Below are 17,680 nucleotides of genomic sequence, written 5' to 3' on the forward strand. Positions count from 1 at the left end.
GCTCAATGGCGAAGTTCTTCCAATCCCAGTGAATGGGATTCATCTCAAGCCCTGCTTCTGAAGAGGGTGTTGATGACTATGTAAATATTAGACTAGAAGTTGTTTTGATTTCATAAGTGCTTGTGCACCTACCGCATTGTCATTAAGAGGGTGTGTGCTCTAGTTTCTAGTTTTTCTCCAAGTGATGGCACACACATGTTTGGGTCTTTCGATGACTCAATGCCCAATGGATGCCTAAGGCTTTTGGATTTCATGCTTAGCAGGCAAGCATCCCGCAGAAAACGCCAAAAAAATTGTCAGTTTATGACACCCTTGGTCCATCAGTAAGAACCGATCAGAGATACGATCCATGGACCAACGTTGTCCTACTTGATCGAGGAGAAAGCAGAAGAATCATGAAGTGTGAAGTGTTGCCTTGTCCAGAGGAGGTTCCAACCTTGGCCTTTTCTTTCTTCCCCGGAACCCTGGAACCCCGAGGTTCTGAGGTTCTTTCCCTTTGCCTTCTCTTGTTCTCCTTCTTCGGAACTCCGGAACCCCAAGGTTCTGAAGTTCCTTCTCTTTGCCTTCTCTCGCTTTTCCTTCTCTGGAACTTCAGAACCCCGAGGTTCCGAAATTCCTTCCCTTTACTGCCTCTCCTTTTTTTTCTCGAAACCCCCGAGTTTCCGAAGTTCCTCTCCTTCTTTCCCTTTCTCTTCTTCTCTCTGGAACCCCAAGGTTCCAAAATTCCCCCCTAGCCTTTCTTCCTTCTTCTCTTCAGAACTCCGGAACCCTAAGGTTCTGAAGTTCTCTTCCTTTGCTTCCCCTTCTTCTCTCTTGGACTCTGGAACCCCGAGGTTCTAAAGTTCCTTCCCTCCTTTCCTTTTCTCTCTAGTTTCCCCGGAACCCCAAGGTTCCGAAGTTCCTTTCCTTCTCTTCCTCTCTCTATCCGAGAACTTCGGAACCTCGGGGTTCCGAAGTTCTTTCCTTGGCCTTTTTTTCCGGAACTCCGGAACCACGACGTTCCAAAGTTCCTTGCTGCTCTCCTTTCTCCTTCTCCGGAACCCCAAGGTTCCGAAGTTTTTTCCTTGTCTTCCCCACTTCGGGAACTCGAGCTTCTGAAGTCCCCAGATTTATTTCCGACTGGCGACACTTCCGGATGGCGTGAGCGACACTCAAGGCTTTATATGCTCCGACAGTTTTCGTGACTTGTGTAATTTCTTTTGTGGAGCCACAAGGGTGCATTTAATGTTTTTGGCAGGATTTCCATCAAGGGAGGTACGGGGCCATGTTTGTTGCAGTGACTTATGCCATGTTTGCATACTTTGACTTTGGAAAGTCAGTTAGTCCACCCTTCTCAAAATTGTCTTTGGAAAGTGACTAGGTTGCTTGCATGTAGAAGTCAAGTGCATACACTTCCCTACACTCCCAGATTGACATATAGGGGTCATGATCACTCTTGTAACCATTTTTCTATATAAAGGTTGTTAAGCCTCATTGTACAGGGTTCTTTCCCTGCTGGCTAGAGCTATTTCATGCTCTCCCACTTCTCTTGTATTTATCTTGCATTTGTGCAACTGTAAGTTTGGTCGTTGGCCTTATAATTAATTGAAATCACCATTCTTGTCTACTTTCAACTTATGTATGATGTGTATGTTTCCTTACCTTCATCACAGGTTTATGTTTTGTGGTTCTTCTCATATATGTCGTGTTAAATTTATTTATGAGTGTGACTTGTAGAAAACCTTCTCCCCTCTTGGCATTCAATGAATTCTAACCTTCTTACATGCATTGGGGTCACTCATACAACTGAAGTTTGTGCATCTCCTGGGTGTTTTAGTTGATTTTTTGTGTCATTTCGGGTAGGGAGAGAAACAATCTCTTCTTGGTGCATCACCTCCTTTTGTTTCAAACATTTCTCTTTTTCATTTACCTCTGCAATTTGTTAGGATAGGCCTAGGAGTTAGTTTTGAAGTGTTGAGTTGGTTCAACACCTGCACCTGGATTGAGAAGGAAGTCGGCCTTCTCCGGAGATTCAACCCCCTTGCGCAAGGTTCCACACTTCGGGGTTGTTTCCATGTTTCACAAGGTTGCTGAGTTGATAGCTCAGCAAGGGTGCAAGCTTTTGTGATAATAGGTCCCACGTGGCACTAGTTACCGCTAACTACGTTGCCCTAAAAACTAAGGGAAAATGTTGAATTTCGCACATTTCGCACATTTCCCTTTCTCCCGTTGTGCTCTCTTCGTGAGTTATCTCCCTGCCATCGACGCTCTGCTGCTGCTTCGGCTCTACAACGGCTCACTCTGACTCGAGGTAACCGTCGTGGCTCTTCCTTCATGCATTTTGGATGTCCAATGATGGTTTACCGCCTTCATAGCTGCATTACGCTGTCTATTGATGATTTTTTTGTATGCGGGTTAGGGTTTCATTTCAATTCTCTATTACAGTTTAATAATGTCATAATCATCACAGAGAATGGCAAAAAAAAATTCTCTCTTCTTTTTCTTCGGCAACCCTTCATTATTTATCATTTCCTTTTATGGGTGCGTTGTTAAATGGTTTCTCTCTATTGATAATGCCAAAATAATTACAAAGAATGCAAAAAAAGTTGATTGTTCATATTTATTCGAAACCCTTTCATTATTTTTTATTTCGTTTTATGGGTGCGCAATTATATTGTGTCTCTCTGTTTATAATGTCAATATAATTATAGAGAATGCAAAAAAAATGATTATTGCTCATAAATATTCGAAACCCCTTCATTATTTATCATTACCTTTTATGGGTGCATTGTTAAATGGTATGTCTCTGTTGATAATGCCAAAATAATTACAGAGAACGCAAAAAAAGTTGATTATTGTTCATATTTATTCGAAATCCTTTCATTATTTATGATTTCATTTTATGGGTGTGTTGTTAAATTGTCTCTGTTTATAATGCCAATATAATTATAAAGAATGCAAAAAAAGTTGATTATTGTTCATAATTATTCGAAACCCCTTCATTATATATCATTTCTTTTTATGGGAGCGATGTTAAATGGCTTCTCTCTGTTGATAATGCCAAAATAATTACAAAGAGTGCAAAAAAAATTGATTATTGTTCATAATTATTTGAAAGCCCTTCTTGATTTATCATTTTATTTTATGGGTGGGCTGTTAAATAGTTCTCTGTTTATAATGCCAAAATAATTACAGAGAATGCAAAAAAATTGATTATTGTTCATAATTATTCGCAACCCCTTCATTATTTATCATTTTATTTTATGGGTGCGTTGTTCGATGGTGTCTCTCTCTTTATAGTGCCAAAATAATTACAAAGAGTGCAAAACAAATTGATTACTGTTGATAATTATTCGAAACCCCTTCATTATTTATCATTTTTTTTATGGGTGGGTTGTTAAATGTCGTCTCTATGTTTATAATGCCAAAATAATTACAGAGAATGCAAAAAAAATTGATTATTGTTCATTATCATTCTTTGTTTCATTTCAATGCTCTATTACAGTCTAATAATGTTGAAATCCTCACAGAGAATGGCAAAAAGAAAATGATTATCTATTTGTTTTATTCGAAACCCCTTCATTATTTATCATTTCATTTTATGGGTGCGCTGTTAAATGGTGTCTCTCTGTTTATAATGCCAAAATAACTACAGAGAATGCAAAAAAAATTGATTATTGTTCATAATTATTCGAAACCCCTTCATTATTTATCATTACAATAATGTGTATGTTTGATACTGGCTATAAGGTTGTTGTCCTCATATATATACTCGTATATATGTATGTGTGTGTGTATCGACATATAACAACCTTCTCACATACACGTTATGGGCCACTTGGCACGAATTACCGCCAACTACATTGCCCTAAAAACTTTGGGAAATGAAGATTTTTTGAGGCATTTTCATTGTTTGCTTTGCCTTCAATTTGTTAATATACTCACTGTAAATAATATTATCAGGCATACACTATATTACTTCCAATAAATTTCATATGAGAAATACAGCATCATTCAATTATTAGTCATTTGACAGATCAATCTGCATCATAATACAATATCAACAATATCTAATACAATATTGCATCTGAATACAATATTTGCTTTTAGTTTTTCTCCTTGATATATGTCTCAAGTTCTGTACCTATATGGTTATTGTCCACATATATATACACACACATATATATACATGTATATATATGTGTGTGTGAGTATATATATATATATATATATATATATATATATATATATATATATATATATATATATATATATATATATATACAGCACCATTTTATTTTGTTCAAAGATGTTTAATGATGGATTTGTACTCATTGGTACCAACAGAAATTGATCTGTTTTTTTTATCACTTATCTCAATAGCATTGAGGGTTTCATTTCAATTATCTGTCTTTGTATATATATATATTTATACAGGCACACACGGTAGCATTTTTATTTTGTTGAAAGATGTTCAATGATGGAATTGTTCAGTATCTAATAGAATATCAGCAATATCCAGTTTGCAATCACATCACAGGTACATATTACTCCTACATCTCATGCTTTTAGTTTCTCTCCTTGTTATCTACAGTTTCAAGTTTTGTGCCTATATGGTTATTGTCCATATCTATGTATACACATACATATATATGTATATGTATATATATACATGTGTACATGTATGTGTATATATACATGTATATGTATACATGAAGAAACACACACAATAGCATAATATGTTCTATAATGATGGTTGTTTCAAGTTCTATGGCTATATGGTTATTGTCTATATAAGTGTGTAAATGTATATGGACAAATAACCATATAGCCACAAAACTTGTTGTAATCAACAACATATTCCTTATTCAAGGGCGCTCATTCAGATTAGCACACTGAATAACTAAATTCCTTCTGCAGTCAATGTTAAATGTTATAAATCTTTCAATTTAAATTATACTATTTTCAGTAAACTAGCATTTCTTTCAATATAGTCATTGTAAATAATATTAACAACCATATTGAATGTCCAATGAGGGTTTATTCTCCTTCGTAGCTGCATTATGCTTTGTCTATTGATTATTTCTTTGCATGTGGTTTACAGTTTCATTTCAATGCTCTCTTACAGTTTAATGTGCCTATATGGTTATTGCTCACACACACATACACGCGTGCGCGCGCGCGCACATACACGCACACACACACACGCGCGCTCTCTTACAGTTTAATGTGCCTATATGGTTATTGCTCACACACACATACACGCGTGCGCGCGCGCGCACATACACGCACACGCACACGCGCGCGCGCGCGCGTGTGTGTGTGTGTGTGTGTAGACACACACAATAGCATTTTTTTTTTGTTCAAAGGTTTTCAATGATGGATTTGTACTCATTGGTACATGCAAAAATGGATTTGCTTCTTAATCATTATAGTGTGAACTTGACTCCACTTTCTTTGCTTCACTATAGTGTGAACTTGAGGGTTTATAGTGTGAACTTGACTCCAAATTATTTGCTTCGTTATAGTGTGAACTTGACTTATTATAGTATCAACTTGACTCAACTTTCTTTGCTTCATTATAATGTGAACTTGAGGGTTTATAGTGTGAACTTGACTCATTATAGTGTGAACTTGATTCAAGTTTCTTTGTTTCATTATAATGTGAACTTGAGGGCTTATAGTGTTAACTTGACTCCACATTATTTGTTTCATTATAGTGTGAATTTGACTCATTATATTGTTTCAACATACATATATATAGTGTATACTTGACTCATTATAGGATGAACAATTCAAAGCATAGAAGAAAACTGAACAATTTGAAGCAATGGAGGATTACATATTTAATATGACATGACCGACTGTTTCCCACAAAAATTCAAATTTGAAAATAGATAGCTACCACAATCGAATGCATTGCACATTAGAATTATATTATAAGACAGAAATTTCCATGTCACTTTCATTACAATCCAATTCATTGCATATTTCTGAGTTCTGCAAATTCGCTTTGCACATTCCTTATGTCACTAATTGTTTGCAATATGTATGTATGTATATGTGCATATGTGCAATTTTATGTACATGTGCATATGTATGTAGGTGGATATGTATATGTATGTACTTATGCATTTGAATATGTATGTATGAATGTGTAAGGATTGTATGCATGTTGTCAAATGTTAAAGACGGTCAAAAAGTTGTTCTACATTCAATAATGTATGGATGATTTGTTGTGACAACGTTATGCTACCCTCAATTATTACTATTGTTTGCAGGTGTGGTAGAGCATTGAGAGAAGAACCATACTTGTGGAAGATCATCATATCAATGTAAATATGTTTATTAACACACTTCAATTCTTTGGAGATTATGCCTTTAATGCTTACATTTTATATTAATTTGTGTAGATATCTTAGGTAGTTATGCATTTCTTATTAAATGTGTATCTTAACAAACTTTAGTTTGTTTTGCATTTTGTTGTGATCAATAATATATATATATATGAACACAACACTGATATGGCCTTTTTGATAGTGAGCAATTTGAACACTTGTGTGGCCTCTTTTGATAGAGAAATATATGAGATCAGTTCAACTGATATATGAGAAATATCACATCAGAAATAAAATATAAAATAAAAAACCATATGAGATTTATAAAAACACCATCAATTCATTGGAATATTCATCTGAGATATCTAAAAACAACGGAGTTATGAAAACATTACAAAATATGGCAGTATGTCATTCTATAATCACATCGCAGTTATATCGAAACTCAAAATCTGGTCTTCGAAGGCCTTACGAAATATAATTGATCACAGACTCGATCAATTCTCCATATCGATATTAAATGGAGGAGGTGTCACAAATCCAACCCCAACAGACTATGGCCTACTAAGGTCTGGCCCAACAACGGTGTTTTCTTGGCTGGGAGGGGTTTGTAAGCAACTTGCTATTTGAGTAAGCAATGCCTGGTTGACACCTGAAGTAAGTTGCATGGTGTCTGAGGATCCAGGTGCAGTCCCAACTTGCATAGTATTAATAGTTGCAAAGGCTAGGACAAGAGCTTCATCATTTCCATGAGAATTGGGTGTCAGATGGGTAGAGGTTTTGTGATTGTGGCCACATCTTTCATCCTCTTTGCATGCTTGGTTGCCTTTTCAACTACCTTCCTCGCCTTCTCAAGCTTTGCTTCTGCATCTTTCGTTGCCTTCTCTTGTCTTTGAATGAACTTCTCTTGGGAATCCTGCAATTTTTTGGCTTGTTTTTCCACCCTCATGGCCTCCTTTTCTATCGCTTCTGCTTCACGTTGTGCCTTCCTCTGTCTCATTTGTTCTTTCTTTCATTCTGCCAATTCCTCATCTCTTTTCCTTTCAGCCTCTTTATCTTTTTCCCTTTAAATGTACTCATCAGATGTCAAGATCTGTGACTAGCTACTAAGACGTAGCACCCCTTTCCTACCTCCACGTGAAGATCGATTCATTCTCTACACTGGAAGTCTTAAGAATCTAGTGATTTGCCTTGGCACTTGCTGCCCATCCTCTTGTGTCCATGGCACAAAGTCGGGTTCGTCTTCATTTATGTGAATTCCATCTTCACAATTAGCACAAACTTGTTGCTCCCAATTGACTGCATTGGTGAAGTAATGTAGCACATCTGTTGGATCAATTTCTGGCAGACTTGGCATGGAAAGGGTTACATCATCACAGTTGGCTGCTCTTGGGTCCAGTCTGATATGACAACTTGTGTTGGCAAAGACATGCATGTTGATGTACTTTCCAAACCCTCATTTGGTGGGCTGGTTTGTGGGGGCAAACCTGGTTCGGTAGTTTGTGATGTCAAACTTGCACCCTCAACCATTGCTTGTGTTTCGCTATGGCGTTCTACAAAATCTTGAATGTCTTCCTCATTAAAATCAGACAACCGCAAGCAAGCTTCCACTGCCATATACTTTGGTTCTTCATCACTTGAAGTGGCATCATGTTTTGTTCCAACAGTTGGTTGTACATCAATTGTAACCTCAAATGCCTCACTTGGCCTCATATCATTCTGCAATGCAGATCGGTTAAGTGGCTAAATCCCTGTCCTACGAAAGCCACTGATTATATTAGTCGGTGTCAATGCTTGGGCAAAGGCCTTGCTCGCAAGAGTTGCCAACTCTTCCCTTCCAATTTCAATTTGTGGGTACTTTGACATCCATATACTCCTCTGTTGTTTGAAATAATTCTTGAAATATGAGAATACAGAAACATCAAGTGGTTGTAGTTTGTGGCTTGTATGAGCAGGAAGGGTTACCAAATCTATACCTATCTGCCTTGCTTCTTCAATTGTCTTGAAGGCTACATGGTTGTCATGACCGTCGAAGATCAGTAGGGCCCTACGTGAGGGTGAAACTCCATCAAGGACTGAATGTGCAAAACCAATTTAAGAACAGCTCATTTGTCATCCATGCATGTTCTTGGACTGCCATGCATGCTCCTGGCTCGTAGTTTGCAATGTAGTTTCGGATATGCCTCTTAGATTTGAACAAATAAAATCCAAAAATGTTGAAATCACAAACACTAACACATGCCAAAACAGTAATCCACTCTCTACTCTTGGAAATTAGGTGCGGTACACACCTCTGGCTCAATTTGGCTATCACTCTCATTCCACAATTCCTCCCAGCTTGCACACCAATCTCATCACAATTCCAAATCTAACTACTATCATATTGATTGAGGTTGTACATTACCTCCAAGTTGTCATAGAAAGAGGCAACAATACAAGGTCGAAGCATAATAGCTCTATCGGAGTCCACTCCTTCTGTTGTTCTCATCGTCAGATCAAGGTGCCTTCGTCTAAAACCTGCCCACCATGACCTCCCTAGCATCCCATTTTTGAATGGATTAGGCCTATTCTCGATAATTTGGGCAACGGTTGATTAAAGTTGATTGATTTGGATACTGTGGCCAATTTCAACCATGTCTTTGCACCATTGGACAACTTCACCCTCCTCTATTGATAAAATGGTGTGTGGACCCCTCACAGTCGTGATTGTGGCTCCCATCAACCATGCCCTCAAAGAGGCAATGGGGATACTATAATTGATTGATGTGCCTCTAACAGACATGTGCTTGTCTTATGCATGATATTGCTTCTTTCATGTCAGATATGCTCCATTTTGGTTTGGGAACCTTTGAGGCCACCTGTACTTGTGGTGTTTCTGGAATAGGATTACAAGTTGTTGTAGAATGGTCATGTACAGTAGTAGTTTCCACATCAGTTGCATTGTTAGGTGAATGGTCATCTATAGCAGGAGTCATTAGGTCTTCATTTTGGACAAAACTATCTTCATCAGGGAAGTGCACCCCACAAGTGACTCTAATTGTTCAACGTCTAACACATTTGTTTCCCTTTCTATCTGGTGCCATTATGTTCAGTGAACCTGCAACGATAAGGTACCAACGATAAAATGCAACTATGTGTGCCTATATAAATATGTATATATAGAGACGGGTCATTGAAATGAAACCCTGAATGTCATTGAGATAAATGATAAAAAACAAATCAATTTTTGTAGGTACCAATGAGTACAAATCCATCATTGAACATCTTTGAACAAAATAAAATGGTACTATGTCTCTATTTTTGTATGTCTGATAATATAGACAATAACCATATAGCCAAAGAACTCGAAACAACCATGCAGGAGTTAAGTATGTAACTGTGATGTGATTGAAAATTGGATATTGCTGATATTCTATTAGATAGTGAACAATTACATCATTGAACATCTTTCAACAAAATAAAATGGTGGTGTACACACGCACACACACACATAGGTACAGAACTTGAAACATTATATAACAAGGAGAGAAACTAGAAGCACGAGATGCAAGAGTGAAAGATGTAACTGTGATGTGATTAAAAACTGGATATTGTTGATATAGTATTAAGATGTAGATTCATTTCTCAAATGACTAATAATTGAATGATGGTGTATTTCTCATATGAAATTTATTGGAAGTAATATATTGTATGCCTAATAATATTATTTACAGTGAGTATATTAACAAATTGAAGGCAAAGCAAACAATGAAAATGCCTAAAAAAATCTTCATTTCCCAAAGTTTTTAGGGCAATGTAGTTGGTGGTAATTCGTGTCAAGTGGCCCATAACGTGTATGTGAGAAGGTTGTTATATGTCGACAATAACACACACACACACACACACACACACACACACACACACACACACACACACACATATATCTGTGTGTGTGTGTGTGTGTGTGTGTGTGTGTGGACAACAACCTTATAGCCAATATATAGTCACTGTAAGTAATAGTATCAGGCATACACATTATTGTAATGATAAATAATGAAGGGGTTTCGAATAATTATGAACAATAATCAATTTTTTTCTACATTACCCGGGAACGCATCCCCGACCTGAAAACCCCCGTCCTAGTCCCGAGGACGTTTCGGGGACTTGGGGACGGCCAGAGGACGTTTCCCCCCGTCCCCAAATTGTCATGCATTTTAAGGGGACATCCCCAAAATGGGGGGATGCCTACCCTAGCTCTGGGGAACGTATGTACATCCCGAGGACGGATTGGGGACATCTCAAACGTCCCCCATATCTAAGGCCATTAAATAAAATTTTAAAAATTTTAAAAAGTTGTATTTTCAATTTTTTTTTTAAAAATTCTAATAAGGCCCCTTATTAATTCAAATTGTTATTAAAAATTTAAAAAAATTAAAAGATAACATTAATTAAATTTTAAATTTATTAATTTAATTAAATTTAATTTATAATTTTATATCAACTGTTTAAAATTAATTCATATTATAAATATAAAGTATTAAATTGACAAATTGTTAAAACATTTAAAAATTTAAAATTAATATTCTCAAACCAGGTTCTCATAGTAAACATGGATATCAATACCAAAACTTTAGATCACATAGCGTTAAAATGCGACAACTACAGTTTAACCCTAGAATTATCCTTTTATGATGGCCCCATCAGAGAAGATTTCCCCAGGAAATATTCCCCAATGATGACATACCCTAGGTTAATGTTTAACAATACGGGCATCTCACTTAAATTTTTGGATGGTATTGGGGGTTTCACTCTGGAGGGCCTTGAATCTAAAATGAAAGATCCCAAGCACCAAGGCTCTATTCGAACAGAGGATCGCTGCTTAAAGTCCCCTCCCAAGGACTTCCTCATCCAGAATACAAGCTGCCCATCCCTCCCATCTCTGGAAATTGGCTTGACACCAATAGGAGACCCTGGGATCAGGGATCTGGATTTAGAAGGAGAGATTAGTGAGCCTCCTATTTAGAAAGATCAGCCATGTTTAGTAAATAACACTGTCTCGGGATTAAACAGAAACCCGAGGATGATGAGCCCTCTGTGGTCTCCTTCAGAAGATAATTTATGCCCCTCTGTGCAAACATTGGTGAAGGAAAGTTGTTCCCCGGCTCTGGTTATAGGTTCTAGGCAGGATCAATCGTCTACTCAAGCTATAGATAGGATGACCAATGGGGGGGCAGAGGAATCTTTTCCTCCCCTGAAGAGTGACTCTTTGGCGGATGCTAAGACAGAGAAGGAACAAGTAGCTAGGGAGGTCAATATTATTGCCAATTACATTGGGGAAGAAGTAGTTAATGACCTAATGGAACAACTTGTGGATGAGGTTTGCGACTCTGAGGAATTGGATAGACAGAGGGAACTCTACGTTAAAAATTTAGTGGATAACGCCAGAGTCAATTTGGAAATAGAAGAACTTTTCGTCGCCTTGGACAATCTGGAAAATGAGAACCCAAACATTATTGGCATTCATAACTTAGAAGAAAGCAAAGACTCTCCCGACTGTGCCAAGTTCATCAAAAGAAGAGGCAGAAGATCCCTTGTTGAATTAAGAGCCAAGGACGGGGAAGCTAGGGGTCAGCCTAAAATCTCATCTCTTTTTAATGTAGGGGAGGGGAAGTTCCTCCCTACAGAACCATGAAAATCATATCATGGAATGTTAAGGGCTTGAATGCCCCTAACAAATAGCGTATCATAAAGCGTTGTATATCTGAATCAAAACCAAACATAATTCTAATCCAAGAAACTAAAATAAACTCTTCCGAGATAGACCTTTTTAAGAAGAAATTAGGCTTCAGAAAGCTTAAGCATTCCCCTACCATGGGAGCTTCAGGAGGCCTGGAAATCATCTGGGATCCTAGATTTTCCTCGTTTTCACCTTTAGAGATAAAACAAAATTGGATAGGTGGAGTGGTAGCAAGCTTCAACAATAAGTTAAGATTTAACCTGATCAATGTTTATGGTCCTATCCAGAATACGAACAAAGCCCTTGTTTGGTTGGAACTAGAGGCCTTCCTTTGTAACCACCTGAACGAGATATGTATCATTGGAGGAGATTTCAATGTCGTCACTAAGGCAGAAGACAAAAGGGGGGGCAATATCAAGCTACCCCCTACAGCTTTGGACTTTAATAATTGGATCAACAGGTATTCTCTGCTGGAAATCGAGACAGCAGAGAACACCTTCACATGGAACAATAGAAGGAAAGGTTTTTGCAATATTGCGGAGAAACTTGATAGGTTTTTTAATCCATGGGGGCTTTCGGAGTTCAATCATACCATGGAAACAGAGATCCTACCTCTATCTGCTCTGACCACTTTCCCCTTCAACTTAACATTATGACATGTCATTCTCCTAGAAATTGCCCTTTCAAATTTGAAAGCATGTGGTTCAAGGATGACAACATCATCAACCTAATTGAACAATGGTGGAATGATTCAGTTTTCTCAGGCTCGAAAATGTTTATTGTGGCAAACAAATTGAAGTTTATCAAAATAAAGCTCTTGGAGTGGAATAGGGAGAATTTCGGAAACATCTTTGACAAGAAACTCTCAATAGAAAAGGATCTTGAGGAGGTTAATAAGGAAGTTCTGGATAGGGGGATGAACGAACCTCTCTTCCTTAGAGAAAAATCACTACTATCTAAGTATGAAGAGATTCTATCAAAAGAAGGAATCTTCTGGAGACAAAAATCCAGAGAATCTTGGCTGAAAGATGGTGATCGCAACACTAAGTTCTTCCATAACAGCACCAAGCAGAAGAGGTGGGTTAATAAAATCTCTAACATTAAGAATAGTCAAGGAGTCAACCTGACAGACCCAGTAGATGTTGCATCAGAAGCAGTAAGGTTCTTTGAAGGCGTCCTAAACAACACTAATGGCTCCAACCTTTGGGGCCAACTTAATATTATTAATAATCTTCCAAAACTCATTAATGAAGAACACAATAGATGCTTGCTTAAGAAATTCTCCAAGGAGGAGGTCAAATCAGCACTCATGAAGATGAATCCAGATAAGGCTCCGGGCCCAGATGGCTTCCTTACTAGCTTCTTCCAAAAATGTTGGGGATTTATGGGTCCGGAGATTACGGAGGCCTTAGAGGGTATTAGAAACTCAGGGAAGATACCCAAGGAGATCAACAATACCTTCCTAGTTCTAATCCCAAAAAAAGAGAAATCAGACAGCCTCAATGATTATAGGCCCATAGCCTTGTGTAACACCCTTTATAAACTCTTTACCAAAACTTTAGCAACAAGACTTCAAAAACTACTCCCTCTCATCATTAATGAAGAGCAAACAGGCTTTGTGGCCGATAGATCAATCTATGACGAGGTAATAATATCCCAGAAAGCTATTCACTCGATCCAGCTTAATAAGGCACCAAGCATGCTAGTCAAATTAGATATTAGTAAAGCCTACAACAAAGTAGGCTGGCGATTTCTATGCAAATGCTTGGAAGCATTCGGTTTCTCCAAATCTTGGATCAACCTGATTTTTGAGTGTATCTCCACTCCCAAATTCTCTGTTATGATCAATGGCACTCCAAAAGGTTTCTTTAGTAGCTCGAGGGGGCTCAGACAGGGGGACCCTATGTCTCCCTTCCTCTTCATTATAATGGCAGAAGCCCTAGGTAGGTCTATTTCAAAGGCCAAAGAGGAGGGAAGGATCCAAGGTATTCCCATTACCAGTGGTCTCCCTCCCATCACCCACCAGCAATTTGTTGATGATACAATGCTTTTTGGGCAAGGCAACATTAGGGAAGCAAGGGCCCTCAAGGGCATCCTCAAATCCTATATGAAAGCATCAAGTCAAGAGGTCAATTTGGAGAAGTCGGCCGTGTTTATGTTCAACATAGAACCCACATCTGGGGATGAGATCTGTGATGTCCTGGAAATCAAGACGGGCCTCCTCCCTTGCAAATATCTGGGCATCCCCCTAGATATAGGAAGCAAATCATCAAAGTTGTGGGATCACTTGGTGGTTAAAATCAAATCGAGGATTAATACTTGGAAAGGTAGATGGTTGTCCTCTGCAGGCAGGGCAACCTTGGTCAAATTGGTCTTGGCAGCTATGCCCATTTACCAACTTTCCTGTCATAATTTATCGTCCAAATCAAGGGATGATCTTAACAAACACCTTAGGACGTTCTTCTGGCAAGGTGCCAATGAAGACAAAAAAAATTCACTCCTATCTTGGGACAAGATTTGTAGACCAAAAGATGAAGGAGGTGCTGACATTAAAAATCTTCGTGACCAAAGCAAAGCCCTTGGGGCTAAGTTAGTTTGGAGAATGTTCAGACATCCCCATTTGAAGTGGGCAAGGATATTGCACCATAAATACCTTAATGGGGGTAATCCTATCCAAATTTTTAGAGAAAATAACCCGCCCAGAGGTTCTCGCATATGGAACTTTATGTTGGCATGCAGAAATATTATTTCTGATAAACTCACTTGGAAGCTTGGTTCCGGGGATGAAGCCCTTTTTTGGTCCAACTCCTGGGGAGGGTACAAGGCTATCGAGAAGATTTATGACTTTGGGTCTTCTTGAGCCCTCCTTGAATCACATAGAGGAAAATTGCTAAGGAACTACATCTCCCCCTCAGAGGAAGGGGCGGGGTGGCAATGGATAGACAGAGAAAACGAGGATATCCCTGCAGGGGATAAAAATAAACTCATGGCAAACCTTAGAGAGAGGAACATCTCCTTTGGCCTAAATAAGGATAGACTTGTATGGGATGGCTCCTTGAATGGGGAATATAATTCTAGAGATGGGTACTCTCATATCACCAAAGCCCACCTCAAACCCATGACAGAGCTGCCCCTGAAACTATGCTGGGATAGGTACTACCTACCGAAGGCTGGAGTCTTCACATGGCTTGCTCTCTAGAACAAGCTCTTGACTGCTGATAAATTCAGGAGGATGGGGTATGAGGGGCCTAGCAGATGCCCTCTCTGTAAAATGAATGAAGAAGACACCAACCATCTCCTCCTCAATTGCACCTATGCAAATCAGTGTTGGGTTTGGTTTACCAAGAAACTCGACTGGTCCTTTGCCTTTCCCCAATCCATTTTAGGGATGCTTAGAGCCTGGCCTCTCCTTAGGCGAGGGTGTCTTTTTGAAGGCTTATGGATCTCTCTTCCATCTTCCATAATATGGGAACTTTGGAAGGAGACAAATAGACGTCTTTTCAAAAATGAAAAACTAGAGGTGCACCGGATAATCAATAAAATTGAGGCTGCTATTATTGAACTCATAAACAGTCGGATAAACTCTGGTATGAAGAAGAATGCCACAAAAAACTATTGGGATGAAAAGATGAAAGGACTATGGGAGGGACTATCTTTCCCACCCTTTGTGGGGGATGGCCCTGAGGGAAATCTCAGGAGAAGAGTTGAATGTAGGTGGCATCCCCCAAGCGAGGGATGGCTTAAGTTAAACTTTGATGGGGCATCCCGGGGTAATCCAGGAGTGGCATGCATAGGATGCTATGTCCACAATTGGGAAGGCAAGGAAATTGCTATCTGTGCTCTCCCTGTAGGTATCAAATCCAATAACTGGGCGGAATTGATGGCCTTGGTGGAAGGTCTGCATCTTTGTAGAAAATTAGGTGTGAAGTATTTGGATATTGAAGGGGACTCTACAATTATTGTCAATGCTCTTAGAAAAGGCAGTATGCCCAATTGGAGACTCAACACCCTGTTGTCTCGGGCCATAAATTTATGCCAAGAAAAGGCAGTATGCCCAATTGGAGACTCAACACCCTGTTGTCTCGGGCCATAAATTTATGCCAAGGGTTTGAGAGGTTTACGGTAAATCATATCTATAGGGAAGGCAACAAAAGGGCGGATGAGTTAGCTAACATGGGAGCGGATGGCATCCATCTTCCCTCAAACTACATTTGAAGCTTGCCATTCTCAAATATATGCTTATGCCAATCTTGCAAACCTATTCAGACTTAGGCATATAATAAGCCCACCACTCACTCACACTTACACTCATTTTTGAAATATATATAACACATAAAAATATATATATATTCCTTTTCAGTCCCACCCAATAACCTCCCTGTATATATATATATATATATATATATATATATATATATATATATATATATATATATATATATATATATATATATATATATATATATTCAGATTCAGATTTATATATAATTTAAGCAAACAGACAAGCATATACCCTATTTTGATTCATTAGCAATGCAAAATTTGCATAGTTTTAAGACTAGTAGGAGGCAATAGTAGATGGGAATAGGCATATGTATATAAACATGTATGCATATCTCATCACATTTTGAAATATGCAGACATGGATATATAGGTATTACTATTCACATATACATTGCATTCTATTAGGATTAAAATTTTACCTAGCCATTAAAATTCCGCCATGTTTCTTATCTTTGCCACCTAAATTTAGTAGACCTTTTACCCTTAGCCTAAGTTGTCAGGAGAGATGTGCCTTTCCAATGGCAGACATCACGCGTCAGCATCTCCTCCTCGATCAGTACCATTGTGACGGCACCCTAGTAAATGTTGAGGTGACGCTCACCCAGCGATTTGAAATCTTGAGTACTCTCAGCTTAAAGGCTTAGGCGGTGGTAATTATGTCTTAAATCTTTGGAGATCGCATCCCTTGCACCGTGACCCTCCAATCTTGACCCTAACCTGCTCTGGGCTCTTCTTACGAAGCATCAACTCGCCAGCTTTATTTAGGTTGCTGGGTTGGTGCCTTTGTCTATCTCTCATTCAGCTCTAATGGATACCACTCTTAGACTTCTTGGGCTGAAACGTCAGATGGCCTTTGTTGGAGAGATTAAAGAGGAAAGAATGAAAGGCATCCTACAAAATCCTCTGATTACTGGTGTCGTGATGAAAACTCTGGGGAAAGACTATCTCCTAAATGAGGACCGAACTAGAGCGAACTCTGACATCGCAGCAATGTTTCTAGCTATCGCCATGCATCTAGAGAAAGATAGAGAAGTAGTGGTGAAGATGTGTAAAAAGGTCTTCAAAAAGGAAGTCCTGGGCGAACTAGAAAGGGTGGTGGTCAACATTGATGAGGAGCTTATGGCTCCTAAGCCCCGGGACTATGATGTTCTTATCCAAAAGAATAAACCAGTGCCCTGATTCCCCATCCTGGTCATTGAGGAGCCCGCAGCCTTTGATGCTTATAGTCTCGTCAAAAGCAGGAATTTTTTCTTCCTCTCGTGGATTCTACAGGTCAAAAAGCCCCCGCGGGAGAAATGGCTGATTAACTACCTCGAAGCTGAAAACATCATAGTCATCCCGGACAATATGCCAATCCCTCCCT

Source organism: Cryptomeria japonica, chromosome 5 (genome assembly GCF_030272615.1).
Source record: "Cryptomeria japonica chromosome 5, Sugi_1.0, whole genome shotgun sequence".
Classification (NCBI taxonomy): Eukaryota; Viridiplantae; Streptophyta; class Pinopsida; order Cupressales; family Cupressaceae; genus Cryptomeria; species Cryptomeria japonica.